Raw genomic sequence first — 19990 nt, 5'->3', positions numbered from 1 at the left:
ACAACTGGCCAGTTTGGCCAAGAGGTGATCATGGGATACCAGATCAAAAGCTTTTTTGAAGTCAAGATATATGACATCAATCTCTTCTCCCTGGTCAAGGTGATAGGTCACCTGGTCGTAGAAGGAAATGAGATTGGTCAAACAAGACCTACCCGCAACAAACCCGTGCTGGCTATCCCTTAGGATGTTTGTTCCCTTGATAGGTACAAGTCTGATTTGTTTTTGTGATCGATGGTTTTGGGTCTGTTTGGGATAATCCTTGAAATTGTGATCATTCAGTAACATGATACTAGGGACAGAATATTGTCAGGTGATTAATTCCTCCACATGTATTCCTGCTTTTAGTGTTCATTTAAAAGCTGCAAGTGTCTGACACAAAATAAGCAGAGTTCTGGCAAGTGTCGTTCATTTTGAAAAATGTCACAAAATATTACTGGAGGAAAATTTAAAAGCAAAGATCACTTTTGAGCTACGGTGTAGTGCTCAGTTTTCAGTTTATCTTTCTGTCCAAGAAGCACATTTAAAAACAAAATATTTCTAGTTTTGTTTTTGTTTTAATCTTAGAAACATTGAACAGGCTTCAAAGTAAATGAATAAAAAATATTAATAGAACATCAGAATATTAAAGGACCTGTAAACAACTTAATTGTTAGCTATGGATGTGGAAATAATTTGATAAAATGAAACTCTGGGAAATAAAAAAAGCCCTTCATATCTCAGTCTATTAAGCCTTCTAAATTAATGAAATTACGGCTTTGTAACAAGACATAATCCTTTTAGGAGAGTGACATATTGGATGGTAAATAGACCGCTGAGAATTGAGAAGACATCTATAGGCCTTACAGCATCACTACATTTCAATTGTTACTTAGTCACAATTGTATTTAATGTATTTAATACAAATGTAGAAACATGTATTTGGGATACTGTTGCAGATTTGGAGTTAACTAGCACTGGTCACAGTTAATCAGTGTTTTTTTTTACAGACTTGGAGCCTATGTTTTCTTCCGCACTTCAAGAACAAGCTCTGTCCGGGCAGGCATCAACCAACAAAAGCCATGCTCACAGTCTCTGATGCATTCACGGTCTCACCACACTCCATGGCTATCTTCACAGCCACAGGATAATAGCCCCCCAGGATCCACAATGAGCTAACCCACTGGCTCACTCCCTCTCTACTTTCAGGATCTCAGCTTCCAGATCTTAGATCCCAGCTTTCAGGCTCTTCACAACATGTCTCTAGCTCCTCTCATTTGTACACATGATGGGCTTATTCCTAAGGGTTTCTTTCTATCCCTCCTAAATTGAAATGGTGAGTTTAAATTTTTCCATTATTGTGTACATGTGAGCACTCATAAATCTCATAAATCACTCAGTGTTCTATTCATAATAATTCACTTTGGGGGCGCCATATAACAATCCACCCCACTGATCTCTTAGTACTAAATACAGCAGGGGGCACCTGATCACAGCATGCTGATATGTGCAGATCACCAAAAGTAGTGCTGTTTCATTAATTTAGATCATTCCATTGTCATTGCATTACTTTCATTAGTTTAATTGGTTTTACACCTATTTTCCCTTTTTTCCCTTTTTAAAATTTTTGTAATTCTTATTTTATTTTTTTTCATTTCATTCTACCTTTACTACGTCATCAAGTAAATTTTATTTTGTGTGTCAACCCACTTGTTTGGGTTTTTTTATTTCACTCAAACAGAGCACTGACATTTGGCTGGATGGCCATCAGGAATGAGACTGAGGGGAAGGGTGTGGAGGCTTTGAGCCAAGGCAGTCTCTATATGTGGTGACCAGCCACACAGCAGCACTGGGCTGCACTCAGGATAACTGGCAGGAGTGCATTTGCAGGGGAGGTTGCAGTGGTATCTCTGCTTCTGCCCTTCACTTCCAACCTAAAGACCCCTAGCCCCACTAGTACCCCTCAGTCCCAGGCTATGCTGGTGCTCTTCAGTCCCAACCCACTGCCCTGTAGGCCATGCTGGTGCCCCTCACTCTGGATCCGCAGCACGTGGGACTTTCAGTGTCCCTCACCTCCCACCCACAGCCCCCTGGTGCCCCTCACCCCCCACCCACAGCCTCCCACCTCTGTGTCCCTCATTCCTGACCCAAAGCCCCCTGCTTCCTCCAGCCCTGCCAGAGGGGGCCTCCAGCTGCTCCCATCATGACTGCACTGGAGTGAATCAGGCCCCAGCACAAGCTGGAAGGATGGGGAAGGGCTGGGGCTCTAGCACTACATTAGGCAGCCTGGCCATGCCCCCTTACCTCCTGGGCAGCATCTCCTGGCCACCCCACCCCTGTGAGCATGGGCACTGGCTCCAAAGTCCCCCCACTCCCTTCCTCCACTTGAGTGGCAGGTCCCTTCCCTCAACCCCCTGCCTTGCCTCAGTCCCAGTAGTTCAGATTTTATAAAACTATGAGAAGCTTCCACTGCCTCCATGGAGTCCTATGCTGACCCCTAGGCCCTGGCCTTGGACCAGCCAGAGAGGAGGAGGTATGCATTACCTACCCCAGGTATGCATAGCCAGGCTACCAACAGCTGTGAAAAAAACCCTTGCCCCCCTCACACTCCCACAAGTGGAGTTCTGTGAACCCAACCATAAGCCCAAAGGAGCAGGGCCATATGTAGAAAGGACAGCCTCAGGAGTTCCCTGATGGGTGGCTCCTCCCCTTCCCCCCATCACAAAGCAAAGGAAGACCTTTAGAATTCAGCCATCTCCAGCACCTCCCCCACTCTCCACCATCACCGCAGACTGACCCCCCCAATCCCACTAGAGGCAATGTACTTATCAGACAGACAGGAGTCCTGCAAATACATTTTTTTATTTATAGAAACACTCAACACTAACTGCTAATTGATTAACATTTTAGCATTCAGCACTGATCAAGTGGAGGCCTACAAAGCACCCTCTCCATCTGCAGCAGCCAGAATGTGTGTGGCCAGGCAAATCTACACGATAGATTCCTGACCACTGTTTGCTTGCTAATCAAAGGGGACACCATACCCTGCCTGTCCACATCTGTGTCTGGCCACTGCCTCCCACGCTGCCCGCAATTCCTCAGACCATGAGTCACTGGAAATCTCCCCTCTGTTCTCACAAATATTGTGGAAGATGAATGCTTCCACAATGAAAGCTGTGATGTTTTCTGGCTCCACCTCAAGCCTGTAGTTCAGTGAGCTCCACCATGCCTTCAGACAGCCAAAGGAGCATTCAACAGTCATACAGCATTTGCTGAGGTGGTAGCTGAATGTGGACTTTTGCCTGTCAATCACTTGTCCTCCATATGGCTTCATGAGCCAGGGCAGGAGCGGGGTAAGCTGCATCCACTATGATAAGTGGGGGCACAGAAACACACCAGATCTGAGCAAATGTGTGAGCACTGCCACAGGCAGTGGCAGTCAAGGGAAGGCATGATGGAGACTTTGTTGTCAGCCTCTCAATTGCAAGTACAGGCTGCAGTTTTTTTGGGTGTTGAAATATACTAAGCATTCAGAAAGATTGAAGAGAAAGAGGCAGCAGCTCATTGAGACACCATGGCCAGCACAATAAGATTCCTTGACCTGGTTGATAAGTTCTGTCAGAACGCTGAGCAGACCCAGAAGCAGGAGGGAAAGTTTAAATAGGAGCTCCTTAAATTATTGTCCCCAGCTCCCATTCATGAGCATCCTCCCCCAAGAGCTGCATAGAGAACCCTATCCATGGTCAGCCTCGCATTGTGACAACCTCCAGTATTCTTTAGGGATGAGGGTGAGGATGAGACAGAGGGAGCTCAGAAGAAGAAGACCCAATGTCGGGTGATGGGTTTTGAGTTGTAAGTGAGTTACTCAAGCTTCTATAGGAAAACCAAGGGGAAAGGTGAATCTGAGTGCAAGGGTGGGGAGAAAGCCATGACGGGTTATGGGTTTTTAGGTCCTAGTGAATTGCTCATCCTTCTATAAGAAATTGGGGAGAGTGGGCATTGTGTTCCTGGTTTCTTTTGGGATTTTTTTTTCTGTTTTGCTTTGGTTTCCTGACATTAAAATAAATTCTTTGATTAAATTAATATTAATTTAAAATTAATTTCCAGCCAGAATTTTCAAAGGAGACTAAACAAGATATAGACTGATGTCCGATCACTTATACCAGTAAAAGTGAAATGTCTGTACCTTGCCTATGTGAAAAATAATGCATTGTAACTGCATTTATATCTGGTTCCTTCAGTTGATCTACAATTATGTAGAAATACCATTTTTCAGGTCCCAATTTACAAGACAGCATGTGTGCTTGAGAAAGCGTGCCATACAATCAAGTGCTCATCCGTCCTTCTACTGACAGGGGAAAGATTGCACTGCCCCTGGCCCCAAGTTGCACCCCCACCTATACACAGAGAGGTGGGAAATAAACAGTATACTTTTTTTTTTACTTGAGCAGCCCATGTTCCTACACCTGGGCGGGCAATGGCCTCTCAAATGCTGAGGAAGACATTGATGCTGGTGGCAATGTCCTCCTCAGTAATGGGGGGCAGGGATGTGTAATGCTGTGAAAGGTAGCTGTTGAGCTTGTGGAGAAGGTTGTGTGGCAGGCCAGGCTTGACCCCAGCACCATCATAGCTCAGGGTCCCAAATCAAGAGTGCCGGTGTGGCTGCAGCACCAGCGAAGTGAGCAGAAGCAGAGTGCATTCTCCCCTCCACCTGCACAAACAGATCATTGTGCACCATCTGGGGAACACACTAGATGGACATACTCAGGGTGCAGTGGTGGCATGGGAGGGGGTGGGGACAGTGCTCCCCAAGAAAGGCCCCCTGCAGGGAAGGTGGGGACATGGCCAGCCCCTCACTCCAGTTGTCCAGGAGCCCCATGTACCCCAAGCATGGGTGCTGTGGTCTATGTAGAAGTGTGGCAGCAGCAGAACAGCCATCTTGCAGGGAGTGGCGGGGAGCGGGGTCTGTTACTGCACCAACTGGGAAGGGGGAAGGGAAAGCAGGCTGCCTGCAGCCAGCATAAAGCAGCCCTTCAAGGGAGACCCCCACCACCAATAGCAGCCAGCACCCACAAGACTGATACCCCATAGATCTCTAAAGCACTGCTAAGTGTACCTTGACTGAAAAAAACAAATAACCCCCCCCCTTTAATTCAAATATAAATAAATAAAAACAACCAAACAGAGAAAATGGAAACCCTGCTGAATACCCACTCATTTATCCCACAACTAGAATGGAATGTGAAATACAAAAACAGACAATTCAAGTGTCCTCAAATCAAAGTCTAACTTTATTAGTACAATAAGTATTATGTTAGCAGTTTCTATATTCAGAGAGAGAGAAAAAAACTTAGTACAATGATCTCACCCAATCCCAGATGTTACTTTGCTTCACAAGAAAAGATGGCCACTCTGTTCCTGAAGCAAAGGGTGTGTCATTGGCTGGGATGATCCAGGCTGGTGTTGAAAGCTAAATGTTGATGAAAATGATGATGATGATGATGACACACTTAACATTTTTGATCCCCCCCTTTTATGCTTTTCTTTAACTTGACTCCTTTGATGACTCCTTGCTTGCAGATTGGTGTCTCTGCCATCAGCATATTGTCCATATTTTATCCTGTCAGCACATTCCTTTGTTCAACAGACCCACTATGAGTACACCTCTTAATTTGGCCTTTTTTCTGGGGTCTTACTTTAAGCATTGTCCATTGGTCTCCTTTATCACCTTTTATTAACATATCCAATCATTTCATCTCTCTGATTCAGCTGGCTAGTGACAAGTTCAGTTAATTTGAGCGAGTAACAAAACTGTTACTATGTTGTGTTAGAAAAACTTCTCACAGTGATAGAAAAAGGAAAGAAACATCATGGCCATAAGCTGGTTGCAAGAAACAAGGCCAGCTGATATTGCAAACACAAGCAAAAAGAACAGTTCACATAACAATGAGGCTATACAAAACTTTAGCCTGACTATAAAAGAAAACTTTAAACAATACTATAATTCACTACTCTATAAACAGGTGCAACTTTAAAGCATAAAAGATGACAAGCTACCCTAATAGGCGGGGATTGCCCCATACTCCCAAACTCACTTTCCTTGCCTCCCCTTACAGGATACAAAATCTGCAATGGGAGATTCTCCCAAGCTTTGCTTGGGCATACCTATGCACTCAGTGTGACTAAATATCCTTGTGCAGGGGTCTGGGTCACTGCATTGGCTGTCCTCAAGTGAGGCACAACTGGAGGGCAATTGGAAGAGAGACAGCAGTTAGGTTCACATGTTCCAATTTACTGTAACCTATACCTTCATGTTTCCCCTATGACCATGTGCCCAATGCCCTCCCTCCCAAATGGCAAACTTACCACTGGCTGCACTTTTGCCTCTGACTCCTGTTCCTGATGTTGTGGCTAATGGTGGTGGTGGGGGGGTGATAGGGTGGATGCAGTGGAAAGAAGAGGGGGTGGTGAAAGCATGACCACAGTGGGTTGAGAAAGCCAAACCACAATGGCTGGTGGTAGCATCACCACCATGCTAATGTGTATGGGAGGTGTGAAGGGAACAAGAATAGGATGTGGGAGAGGGTGGTGGAGAATAGGGGGATGGCAGTAGTCGGGCCTCCTTGCTGGATGTGAGCTTCTTAGTCACCTGGAATCCATGGCTGGGGTGGGTGGCTGGATTTCCTCTCAGTTAGTGCATGTATGCTTCCATGCAGTTCGAACAAAACTGCTGTGCTGTGTCTCTCAAACAAGACCACCCAGTGAACTTTGGAGGCCCATTAAACTCCTATGAGGTGTTAAATGATCAGAGCAGAACACACCCAACAGGGCCAGAGATGACCTCCCCTGCAAAGAAGCATTGATGCCTGCCATAGCTCTGGATGTGACAATGGGACCTATTCAAAAAGGAGTGCTGGGACCTGACCTTCGTATTAGCCAACCAACCATTAATTTGGAGTTCAGGCATTTCAATGTTCTGCTCAGCAACCTGTTTTTTTGTGCTGAACACAGCTCATGTAAAAAGGGGATGCTTGGCAGCATGGGACACTTGGTACTGCAAGTTTACTGGTTGCCTCTGGCGCCTCAATGCCTGGCATGCTTCTGGATGTGATAATGGGACCTATTAAAAAAAGGGTGCAGGGACTTGGCACCCGCGTTAGCCAAGCGACCTTTAATTCAGGGTACGGACATTTCATTATTATGCTCAGCACCCCTTTTTACGCATCTCATGGGAAAAGGGAGTGCTTAGAGACTTCAGACACTTGGGACTCTGATTTTACTGGTTGCTTCTGGTGCCTCAATGCCTGGCATAGATTGCCCACTCTGATCCTCAACCCCCAAACACACCTTAGGCCACCCAGCTGTCACTACAGTGAAACAGAAGACAACAAACACAAAATGGTTGCTTTGAACTATTTATTTACTGGAGTAAGAAAAACAGGTCAGCAGAAGATTGATTCATATCAGGCTCAGCTATACCAGGTGTGCTAAAACATTCATTACACATAAATACCTGCTGCCAGCTAATTATCTCTCAGTTGGCCCCATTGCCTAGGCAGACTTCAACTCATCTCTATTACTTACAGCTGGGCCATAGTCCTCAGACTGCCCAACTCCTACAGATACCATCTGAAAAACTAGTGTTTTTATCAACTGAACGGATACAGATATAATGCCTGGAGATCTGTAATTTCTCACATCATTGCTACAATCTTTTAAAAATATGTAACTTTGTTTGGGATCATTCATACAAATAAAATTAAATATGTGCTGGAATGGAGCCTAAGAAAGAAAAACAGAATCACATATATATGCATATGCACATGGAGTGAGAAAGTTCTAAAATGTTTAACCTTAGTTAAAATTCAAAATACTGCAATTGTATCTGTAAGCATAGAAGCTTCTTTAGTAATAATTTATTGCTTTGATGAGTCACTCTTTTTGTTCTACTACAATAAAAAATGGGGAATATTCATTTTTGCATTAAAATAGGATCTGAAATGGAAAAAAATAAGTCAGTTTAGAAGTAAAAACTTTCTGAAATATTGGCTCAGACAAGACACCTTGGTGCTTTAGATAAGATGATCAAAGAAACAGCTTTCAACCGTCAATCCAGAATTTACAAGCATAAATTGCAAAGAACATTTGCATATTGAATCCAACCATTTTACCCTTCCTTTGTGATACAGCATTCTCCTATAATTATTTTCTCTTTATATCCTATTTGTAAGAGCAGATACCAGTGGATTGGTGTAATGTTCGAAGTTAGTGTGGACTTTATACTGCAGTGAGATGATGTATAAGATGGCAGAGACAAATGACATAATTCATTCTTGACATTTCCTTTATCAATGACACTCTGAATTAATGGTCCAAAAGAACAAAAAACATGAGAGAGACAGAGAGACAGAGAGAGAGAGAAAGAGAGAAAGGTGCATAAATAAACAATACTCCTATGATTTCCATTGAAACGATGAACATACTAAGTAAAATCATTTTATTAGCTAATTTTCTCACTTTCTAATACTACATTTTAATGAAATTCTGATAATGTATGGAATGAATTTAATCCTAATATAATGGAAAATATTTGTTAAAAATAAGAAACAGCAGCAAACAAGGATAACTGAAAGTGATAAAACTTTTTTTTTAGTATTTAGAGAAAGATGTACAATGAAAAGTGAAACAGAAATAACTGAAGATATTCACAATATTTCTTTGGTATAAGCTTTGTTTTCTCATGGACAAGTTGCTGTGACTAATTTTAACTTGCAGATTACGGCTGTCTGAATTATGCATCAGTGCCACAATGTTTCTTCAGGGAATGGGATACTTTTATAATCCCAGAAGGCTCAGAAAGCAGTCACAGAAACAACAATTGCATGTTCCTGATCAGTGAAAAATTACACATTTATTACCTTGACAATAATCTACTGAAGGAACATGAGAAAACTCCCAACACACTGTTTCGATGATGCTGAAAGGGTTTGAGAACAACGGATAGTTGCATTCCAATACTCTCTGTTAGGAAAGTATCTCTGGTGGTTCTAGAAAAAATAATGTTTCAAATTTTCAGTTTACATCTAATGAAAACAACAGATAATCAGCATGTAGTTCTTTCAAGAAATGAAAGCTTGTCATATTTTATTAGGAAAATAAGGTCCTTAGCAACAGTTATACTATATTTTTTCATTCAGAAAAAGGGCTATATCCTATTTCACCTTTACATGCTTGAGTAGTGTTTATGTGGACAATGTTAATATTTATGTGGGTTTTAGATTCTATGTGTACTTGTGAAAGAATAAGATATAGTTGCCAGAAGAGAAATGGAGGTGAGTCCTCCTAACTTTTAGCCAACAACCTAAAGTCTTAAGCATTTAACAAGGGAGATAGAGGCCCATTTCCTAGCCAGAATCCCACAACACCAAGGGGTTTGAACTTGCATCATCTACTTCCCAATAAAGTAGTCTTTACCATCAAGACACAAGCTAAGCACTAAGGTATTCACTCTCCAGACCACCTACTGAAGTTATCCCATTAGGCAGCTCAGAGGTGGGTTGAAGAGGAGGACTGGGGCTCCAACCTCATGAGACATGCTTCCCTGCTTCTGTTTATCCATTTTATCAAATTAATATTAAATAAGTAAGGTACAGAAAAAGATACAGGCATCTGGGGCCCACTCCTTTCCAGAGAACTATTTGTCTTGAAGACCCACCCTCCCTTTGACATGCTGTCCTCTGGCCCCCACATCTTGCTTGCCTGGTTGCCCAGAAGGCCAGCTTTCCAAATAGGCTGACGAGTGATCTGACAAATGTGTAATCTATGCAACTGGAATTGAGGATTAGGAAGTAGGAAACACAGCTGCAAACTGTCTCTTTGCAAGTGCCCTAAACACTGTACTAAAAAGAGGGCCCTCTTCTGTCAAATGGTCATGAAGGGTGTTTCTATTTATGAATTGATTTGGGGGATTTACACATGTACAGCAATGCAATTCTATTTGGCCCTATATGGCCACCAAGTCCATAACAACCTTCTGAACATGTTCAGAGATAAGCATGGGATAAGGATACTTAGGCAAGTGTAAATAGATTCCAAACTCTGTGTAGATGCCAAAAGTTGCACTTACACATCTATAAGTGCCACTTAGGTAAACCAGACAGTCATGGTCATTTTTTCTTCATTTCATGAGTTTTAGAAGGAGTTTTGCTTGACTGGAAGCTGGATTACACATTTATGTGATGCATTAAATTTCACCTTCAAGACAGATTTTCTGGCTGTTGATAGCAATAGAAGCCGTTAAGTAGAGAACATTTTAGAAAAATGTGGCTCTTCAGTGTAATTATGAGATAACTTCAGAGAGAGGGTAACATTCAGAGCTAATGTCTTCAGTAGATCTACAGGTTTGCTTTAGGCAAATGAAAAGCTGTTGAATTTCAGTTCTAGGTTCTCATCTTATTTTAAACTCATCTTAGTGAGCCTTTATGTATTTTGTAGAGTGGAACATGAAATATATCATCATGATACACAGAGTAAAGAAAATGAATTTGCTGAACTGTTAAATTTCACCTAACTAGCTGCTAACTCCCATCTGTCATTCATCCTGTTGCTTCAGTGCAAGCTGCAAAATCATACAAATTATAAGGAAAACTTTGGGAACAAACAATTTGTTACAGAACAATGTCTACCCATTTGTTTTTTAGTGGGTGGGTGCAGGTATTGTATTTTTGTTTTGTTTTTGGTTGTGTTTCTTACTGGTTCCTTGGAGAAGGGGGGTGATTGGTTTGAACCCCCTGGAGAGAACCGGATGACAAAGTCTCAGGAAAGCTAAGAACCTATACAAACAAACACGCTCCCTGCAGAGAGAATCAGAGATGTTGATCTCTTCAGCAAAAACACTACCTAAATGTAGCCACAGTTAATTACATCCTGTTGACAAGAGACACCTAAAACACTGTACATTTTATCATCCTGTGGCAGCATACAAATGACAAGTTTTGACAAGTATCTATTTGTTGTTTCCAGAATTTCCATTGAATTTGACAAGTGTACTTTAAGCTATTATGCCTTGGTGCTATTTAATCAATCATCCTTTACTTTTCAAGTTAATTCTAGTTCAGTAAAACTTGCCCAGATCTGCAGTTTGTGAGCTATTAATAGAGGCTTTAGGTCTCAAAAAACATTAACACAGTGGTTGTGCCTATACGTTTCACATACTGGATGAATGTCTTCAAATCGTTGAGGATAATAGATGTTGAGGATTTTAATCTTACATTAAAAATTCACTGTTCACAATGGATCCCTACATCTAGAACCTGTCATTTTGTTCCTTTTCCATCTGGTTTACATAACTTCGCCCCCACAGTTATCTCCACTTAACTCTTCAGCCAAAATTTCCATAGCCTCAGATACTGATAAAGCAAAGACATGACACACAAAGCACAACTTTTTACACTACCTGGGTTTTGCATCCAGCCAGTGGCCTCTTTGAAAATGTAGAACCCAAATCCTATTTGGAAAAAAAAGAATTTCCAGTGGAACAGGGACTATGTGGAGTATACCGTTTGGCTGCAGAGGAAACTTCCTGAGAAGGGAAACAAAATCTAGAGATCATAGGGATTGACCCCTTATCATAGTGAACAATCAGGCAAATAGGGACCACTACTAAATCTTCCAGCTTCCTATTAAATGATATCCACTAGGAAGACTACCTTATAAATAAAAATTGAGATTATAGGTTAAAAGGTAAGACAGCTGAATTTATACAGCAACAACATTTAGCCCACAGACCATAATTAATAAAAATGCTTGATAAGCAACAATGACTAGCAGACATATGGCTTCCCTTGGCTTCCCCTGTGAATCTTCAAACTCAAACATGAGGAACAATGGAAATAATTTAAGAAGACACTCATTTGTGGACCTGAAAACTCAGGTGTTTCCTTTAATGGATTGGCAACTCAGTAGAATCTTATATGAACTCTAGTACGTCACATGGCTGATGAATAAAGAGAGATGGAGGTCTATGCCTCACCAGTCAGGCTGCAGCTGGTTGGAGCAAACAAATTCGGAGTTACCTTTGTAATTACAACGTGGTCAATGTTCAAGGAATCAGAGGAAGGGGGATTGTGTATGTTAGAGAGAAATTAAGATCTCTTTTCTTTTTTCTTTTATAAAGTGTTGAGAAATATGTGAGTGTTCTTTGACTGAGCAGAAGCCCTCCAGAATCAACATCTTTAATCTGGGAGAATTCCTGACAATAAAACATTCCCGCTAGGTTTGTTCTCAGAAAAAAGAGCTGGCTTTCTGACATATCACTCAGGAATGTGGTCAGTTTCTTGTTCATTCCACTGTTGTATCTTTTAATAAAAGATACTTCTTCAAGCTGTGCTGATAGAACGGACAACATGACACACTACTTGAAAAGCCAGCCTCATTGCTTGAAGCTCAGAGAAACCATTATGTATAGCTAACCTGGTAGGTGACCATATCTGCTGGGATGAAAGGTCTTACATCCCTGTGGAGTTCTTACAAGGAATCAGAGTGGACAGACACCACAGCTAGAGAGTAAGACAAAAAAGACAAGAAGACAAGCCTAGGAAAGTGAAAGACTTGTAAGTTGGCTACAGAGTATGCTATATTGAGATGAAGTAGTGAAGATCAGAGTTGCTTAGCAACAACTAAGGGGGCAGAGTTACTAGTCACAGCCAGGAAGAGCATTAACCCAGATCTGAAATGGTGGTGGGAGGGTGGAATCAGGGTGAGACTTTTTTCAGAAACATATATTTTCTTCCTATTGTCTCGAGTCCATAGAAGATCTTTTGTAACCTAACCATCCTACCAAAGCAATATGGATATAATCCAATGCATTTCAATTCATAGGTTTTTAAGAAAACCTAGACTAACATTTTATGATTTTGCACTGTTACATGAAATTAAACAATATATCCCAAGAGGTTAAAAAATCACAGAAATAAAGGTAGTTAAGCTGATGGCTTCAAGCGGTTGAGCCATCAAATTTCATTCATGTTAAAAGTGTTTACACTGTTTATAAGCAAAACACAACAGTCTGCATTTGTCATTAAGGCAGTTTACATAAAAGTGCCCATGCTGTTCTGCCAAAGCACCGGAGAACTCAACTCTTCCGTAAAACACCAAGCGTGAACACCTTGTTTTTGAAAAATAGATACATCTGCAAGGATCTGGTAACAGCTGCTTTCAATTTTAAAAACAGAAATAGACAGTTGGTTTGCATCCTTTGTCATCAAATGTGCACTTCCTTCTGATAAGTAATATATTTAAAACAATGACATATTCAAATAAGAATTCTTCCTCATTTTGTCAGACTCCACTTTTGAGCTATCAAAAGACTACTTGTCCCAGTATTCCTAACAGAAATCAGAAGCAGAAGTTCTGGAAAATATTCTTGGAAGATCTTCAGCCACTTTGGTTACACTATGTTTCATATAAACATCAATAAGCATCCTTGTATTTACAGTCTTTTATAATATGAAATCAAACATGAAACCTTAGATCACCCATAAATAGCTTCAACCCCCAAAGAAATGTGTGTCTCTAGATATATGTATATGATTGACAGTAGTTCATCTTTTATTTAAAAATATCAAACATTTACAATTTTATTCTGCTTGTTTTAAATGTAAGTGTAAAGGGCAGTTAAAATATTGTTTAATCATTGCTTATCAGATACTAAAGGTTCCTGGTGTCTATAGGCAAGTCTTCTGAAGTGGCAACTTTATAGCTCCTACAGCAGCTGAATGTGACAGAGAAATCTCCACTGTTGTCTTTGGCTGCTGTCCCATCCCCATGTCTCCTGCACATGCACAGTCTCTTTTTAATCATACATTTTTATTAAGGAAAAGATATGTGTAAACAGAACAAAGGGAGGCACCAAATGTCTCTCCAATGTCCCTATTGTCACAGTTACAATTACCAATAGCATCATGTAAATCTGCAAAACACATCCTTTCTTATTACTGGAAGAACAGAAGTCACATCTGTGGAAATAAAGTAAGCAGCAGTTTTTATAAAGTCAATATTTTAAACCCTTACCTTGTTTTTCCTTGTTCAATGCCTGTTTCCAAGGAAACAGCAGGAGAGGCTGAAACCAGTAGCTAAAAGGTAAAATAAGCAAGAGCTCTGCTTTTCGGTTGCTGGCTTCTGTCCTGTTCTTCTGTCTCCTGCAGGTACAGATAATAAGACCCTGAATAATCTAAAAGAATGAAAAAAAAATCTCTCCAGTCAACAGTTGTGTGTTAAAAACAAAAAATGTTTTAGAAACAGAGGCATATTTCATCCTGGAACTTTTCAGCAGGCCAGGGTGTGTGCAGGGAAGAAAACGGTATGCCTAAAAGAGATAATAGTATAGTAACATTTTTCAGAGGACACTATGTATAACTGAGGAATGGAGACAGAGCTGCAATTATTATTATTTATTTACTGTTCTGCACAGGAGGGCTATTATCTGCCCCATCCTGATGGGGCATGGCAATGATTAACATGTCTGTTGATCTGAAGGCATTTGCTACCTTATGCTATATAACTCTGGTCTTTTTTCCCCACTTAAATTTTAATTGGGAAAGGTAAACAAAGCTATAAATTCCAGGAAATCTTAGCAGCCCATAGCTCACTGAGATTTCTGAAGACAAACAGATCTGCTCTGTATGGGTCCAAATGGACAAAAAGATCTGCAGTACCCATGTTGTCTCCAAGAGCTCTATCAAACAGCTTCTCAGGACAGCTGGTTAGAAAATTTCCAACGGGCTGTCTCCTTTAGGAAATGTGATTCATTGAAAGCAAAGTAGAAATGTGAATTTTGTCAAAACTGTCTCAGGGAATAAAAATGGCAGAAAAATTCATGAGATCAAAATACTCTTTTCTGATAATTTCGAAGTGGAACATTTCAATTTTCCAGTCATGGTGACTTCTTTGTTTTCAAAAATATCTTTTATTTTAAAATAATAAAACATTGAAGTCAATGCCAAAGGAGTATTTAGTAGAAATTTCTTTCATGGGAAATTTTGAAAGCTTTAGTTTTTTTGGTTGTTTTGTTTCTTTTCTTTTCTTTTTCATATATATTGTGGGGGAAGGAGCTGAAATAGGAAAATGAAAAAATTACTGCATAATTTCCTATGTAATGAAAAATTTAATTCCCAGACAGCTCTGATTATCATTCTAGTTCCCCTTGGCATGTGTCTATTTTTCCCTGATGCCAAAAGGTGATGTTATTAATCTAGTTAGATGGAGTAATACTGACAGAATAGGGCTCTTTTTTCTCCTATTTTTTTCCTTATTTCTCCCATCCTACTCAGGAGGTAGTAGGTGCCCTAAGATAAGCAATGTTGTATAAGGCAAATAAAACAGGCCTATTCCATTATTAAGCTTATCAGCAATCTCCACTGTTTTTTGGATTAGATCTCAGGGTATTTGGATGACAGTTTCCATAATTAAAACTATAAAAAAGTCTTGTTTAAATCCATTTCCAAATGGTTTATGTACAAAAGTCCCCAGAAACAACACCTCTCAGAGACCTATGAAGGGGAAAGGAAAGATGCTAACTCTTTGTGATTTGTTCCACCATTGTACGTTTATTAAGAGTTCTAGAAATGAAAATTGCTATAGCATCAAGGCATCCCAGCAAATTAGTCGAGTGCCATTCAGAATAGGCCAGCCAAAAAATAAAGCAACAAATATACACAAAAATAAAAGGAACCACAACTATCACTTCATATATCTGAACACTGAATTGAGGGATATGAGAATATATTGGTTAAGACAGCTCTGCATGCCTAAATGATCAGAATCTGTGGTGTTTTTAGAAGCAAATGTCCTGTACGCACTTTCTGTAGCATTTTTTTTTAGGAGGGGATTAGGTAGAAGTGGGTAAATGTATCAAGGGAAAAGAAGAAAAGTAGTACAGGTCCCAACTCAAATTGTTTTCCATGGCATTGGAGAAGGAAGGAAAGGAGACAAAGGCACCTGTAAACTTAGCAAACCTTGAAATAAATTGACTCCCATACCCTATGGCAACTACACAGTAAAACAAAAAGGATAAATGAAGAGGTGCATACTCTGAATAATAATGAAGCAGATTTCATTGATTTGTATGGAGATGTATATTTAAAATCTGTTGTTATGATTTATTGTTCCTCATTTAGTATTAGTCTGGGATCATGCTGTATCAAAATCCCACTAATCTGAAAAAAATCCTTTGTAGAGAACATAAAACTTACTATGACCTGTTTCACTACTGTTAAATAAATAACCCCCTTAGACATTTAGCCCATAACATTTCATATAGCAAGCCATGCAGCAATACTTAAAACAGATATGCAAACTCTTAATAAAGATTTCACTCATGTTTTTCAAGCTCCCACTGAAGTAACTGGAAAAAATTTGGCAAATGTGGACTTTAGAATTTGACCATTGCTGATGAAGAATAGTTAAAAATTATTTGCGATTGCTAAAAGCTGTATTATGTCCTTCCTTGTTAAAAATCACTAAGATAGAAAAATCACAAACATGAGAAAATGTAAAATGGCACTATGATCTGACCTGCAATATGCTATCAAACCCATGGTGTCAAACTCATTGTTATACAAAAAAGCAGATGTCAGAAATAGCTAGGTATCTAGGCAGCAAGAATGTGTAAAAAGTGGCTGGAACTCTCACATAGCAACACTGCATGAAAAGGAATCAAAAGTCTTATGCAGCTGCAGCAAAATCTGCAAATCCCCTGAGTCTCCCTATCACATCACTTCCAGATCCATTATTTTAGCTAGCACCCTTTCTAGACAAGTATTGATTTGCCAATGGCTAATGCGCATTGTTCATTAGCCCCATGCATTTCATGCATTTCATAATTTATGAAGCACATCCAATGGTAATGCTCCTTATAGTAAGCTTAATTTGTGAAACCTTTTCCCTATTTTTATGGTGTGTTTTATGTCACAGGATTCAGGCATAAATCTATGCCATAGGATACAGACTATTTCTCTATAATAGTCACACCTTGTTTTTTATCTAGATGTAAACGCACTGCAGGTGTTCCACTTTATTGTAGATGGGTTGGGTGGTTATGCAACACATGGAAAATGTTTTCAAGATTACTTTTGTACTACTGTATTATCTTCACACAGAAAGATGGAAGTCACTAGTTTTCTTGTGAGCAGATAACTATAGCAATAACAAGAAAACAGGGGAAAGTATATCATGTAGCCTTCCAAATTCGTACTTGTTTATGTAATTTTCCTTGTTTAGTAAAAGTTGAATGTTAACACTTGAGAAGTCACTAAATTATGGAGTACCTTGAAGACAGGAATAGAAATCCAATGAAGGAAAACAGATCTGAGACAAGAAAAAGCCATGTAAGAGTCAGGATTTGCTATGAAAATATTTCAACAGTTATCATTAGAGAATACTCCAGTAGATTCTGTGGTTTTCTGGTGCTCAGAAAAACCTAGGATTTAGACACTTTTGGTCCACATCTTCTTTAAAAAGACATTAATGTACATGATCATATTTTTATGATAATTGCAGGAAAGTTTTCCTTTGAAACAGGTTGTTCTGTTGATTCATCTTTACATTCAGCCCTGAAAAACATACTAGACATTTGAAAATATGATTACTGAACAATATGCCACATTTATGTTGAAAAGCTACATTTCCCCACCATTTCCAGGTACTTATCTGGGGCTGGGGCTATTCACCTTTTTTTTTTTTAAATGGTCATAGTGGTGACAACATCTGTCATTTGTCTAGGGCTAAAATGTTTGCTTTGCCACAAGCAAGTACAATGTGTCATTTCCAGTTAGGAAATAATGGTTTCTGGTTATTGCAGGCAAATAATGAGCAGAATGTAAAAGGGAATGCTATATTGGGTCCAGAAAAGCAACTTGCAGCTCACTATGATGGCAATTGCAATAGGAATGTCTAATTTATTATGGTCAAAACAAGTCACAATGTTAACTTAAAAGTGTCTCCTAGGCCTCCTTATTTCACTGCTGAAAAAGGTAAGAGAATTGTAGTTCATATATTAAAGCCATTCATTCTGAAGTAAAGCACAATATGTGAAATAGGGTAGAGGGGAGGGAAAGCTCTTGATGCAACAGAAAAAAAAATGGGATGTATTAAGATCACCAGGGAACCTGGTTTTCTCTGATTAAACAGAATCCCCAATTTTCATGTTAAAAAAGTAATCCCAAATCACATTTTTCTGTGATTAAATGAAAAGCCACTAATACACACACACATACACACGCACACAGTGGTGTTTCATTTTGATCACAGAAAAGTGTGGATTTTAGGTTACCTTTTTAGGATCCCTGAAGATCACTCAGAATATAGGTCAGGGGTGAGCAATTCTTTCGGGTGGAGGGCTGCTTTTGCAAATGGTCAAGGGCCACATGGGTAGCTCCACCCCCTGACAGGTGCCCTGCCCCCCTGGTTGCCATCCAGTCACTGGAAGTCCTGCCCTCTAACCCCAGGCCTTTGGCACCAGAAGTTCACCCCTTGCCTCCAGGAATACTCCTTTCAGCAAGAGGGTGTGCCATCTCAGAATGAGAAAAACACCAAATTATATTCTAAAAATCTAACATATACAACATTCATTAATTTAATTTCAAAAAATATTTTTGCTGTAGCAACAAGGAGGTAAGCCAGGGAAGAGGAAGGGAGTGCGTGGGGCCAGGTGAGGGTGATCGGGCAGGGGATTCTTTCCCCACCTGACCCCATTTAGCTGCACCAGGAGGGAGCCGCCCTTCTGAACCACGTGAACAGGGAGTGCAAATAGGGGCGCCTCTTTAGGGGCATGCTGGAGTTTGCTCCAAGGTTCATGCAAGGAGATGTGTGAGAGGCCGCAGGCAGCAGAAGAACCAATGGCGGCAGCAGCAGCAGCAGCAGTTGTCTCCAGGTAAGTGAGTGGGGGTGACGGCATTGGAGTTGTCACATGGGGTGCAGCCAGGGCTCCTGCCCCATGGCTGCCTCCTGGCCCGGGGACCAGTGAGGCTTCAATGCAGGTGGGGCCTGCCTGGCTTGGTACCTGGGACCGGGGGGGGACGTGGGAGAGGGGGCTTCTCTCACCTGTCCCACCTGTGCCAAGATTGCGGCATTGGAGGGACAGGTGAGAGAGCTCCAGATGGAGGTAAGCAGGCTGCGGGGGATCAGGGCCGTAGAGGACGAGATTGATGGGTACTTTCTTTCTCTGCAGGACCCATCCCCTCAGGCTGTCACCACCCAGGAGTCTGCAGGAAGTGAATGGAGGACGGTCACCTTCAGGGCCAGGCAGCATCGCAGGCAGCACACAGCTGCATCAACTGTCACCCCAGTACAACTGGGGAACAGATATGCATCCCTGGCAGTGCTGGAGGAGACTGGGCATGAGGAAGGAGGAAGGGAGGAATCCATACTCTCAACCAACAAGCCAGTATCCGTACCTCCTGAGCATCATTCAGTGATCCAGAGGAAGAGACGTCGGGTCATCATCATAGGGGGCTCCCTCCTCAGAGGAATGGAGGGACCCATCTGCCGGATGGACCTCAGTGTGAGAAAAGTGTCCTGTCTCCCAGGAGCCAAGATTGGGGACGTCACAAAGAAGATCACTGACCTCAGCCGGCCTTCCAACTACTATCCAATGGTCCTCATCCACGTGGGAACCAATGATGCGGCCCGGAGTAGCCCGGACCAGATCATGGATGATTACATGGTTCTGGGGTCCAAGCTGAGAGAGCGGGGGGCCCAAGTGGTCTTTTTTCCCTCCTTCCGGTTAGTGGAGGCCATCAGTGGCAGAGCGCCTGCATCCGTGAGGTGAACTGGCGCCTCTGGAGTTGGTGTCATCACGCTGGATTTGGCTTTCTGGACCATGATCCACACTTCAGAGCAGAGGGTGCCCTGGGGCATTATGGTCTCCATCTCTCCCCCAAAGGTAAGAGTTTGTTTTCTTACAGGCTAGTTGACCTCCTCCAGCAGGCTTTAAACTAAGTTTCTTGGGGGATGGGGA

At 41.2% G+C, this 19990-nt stretch overlaps 1 long non-coding RNA gene across 1 annotated transcript; it reads right to left on the bottom strand.

The window, feature by feature from the left end:
• Positions 1–5319: 5319 nt before the first annotated feature.
• LOC109305980 lies at positions 5320–19380 on the bottom strand. The gene is made up of 3 exons (XR_002099797.1): positions 19366–19380; positions 17029–17031; positions 5320–5446 (listed from the first exon to the last, which is right to left on the bottom strand). It is a non-coding gene; the product is annotated as an uncharacterized LOC109305980 (long non-coding RNA).
• Positions 19381–19990: the final 610 nt, after the last annotated feature.

Source organism: Crocodylus porosus, unplaced genomic scaffold, assembly GCF_001723895.1.
Source record: "Crocodylus porosus isolate Cpor-Errol unplaced genomic scaffold, CroPor_comp1, whole genome shotgun sequence".
Lineage (NCBI taxonomy): Eukaryota > Metazoa > Chordata > Crocodylia > Crocodylidae > Crocodylus > Crocodylus porosus.
Note: the sequence above shows the minus strand (reverse complement) of the source record. Positions and strands in the feature narration are given on the sequence as shown.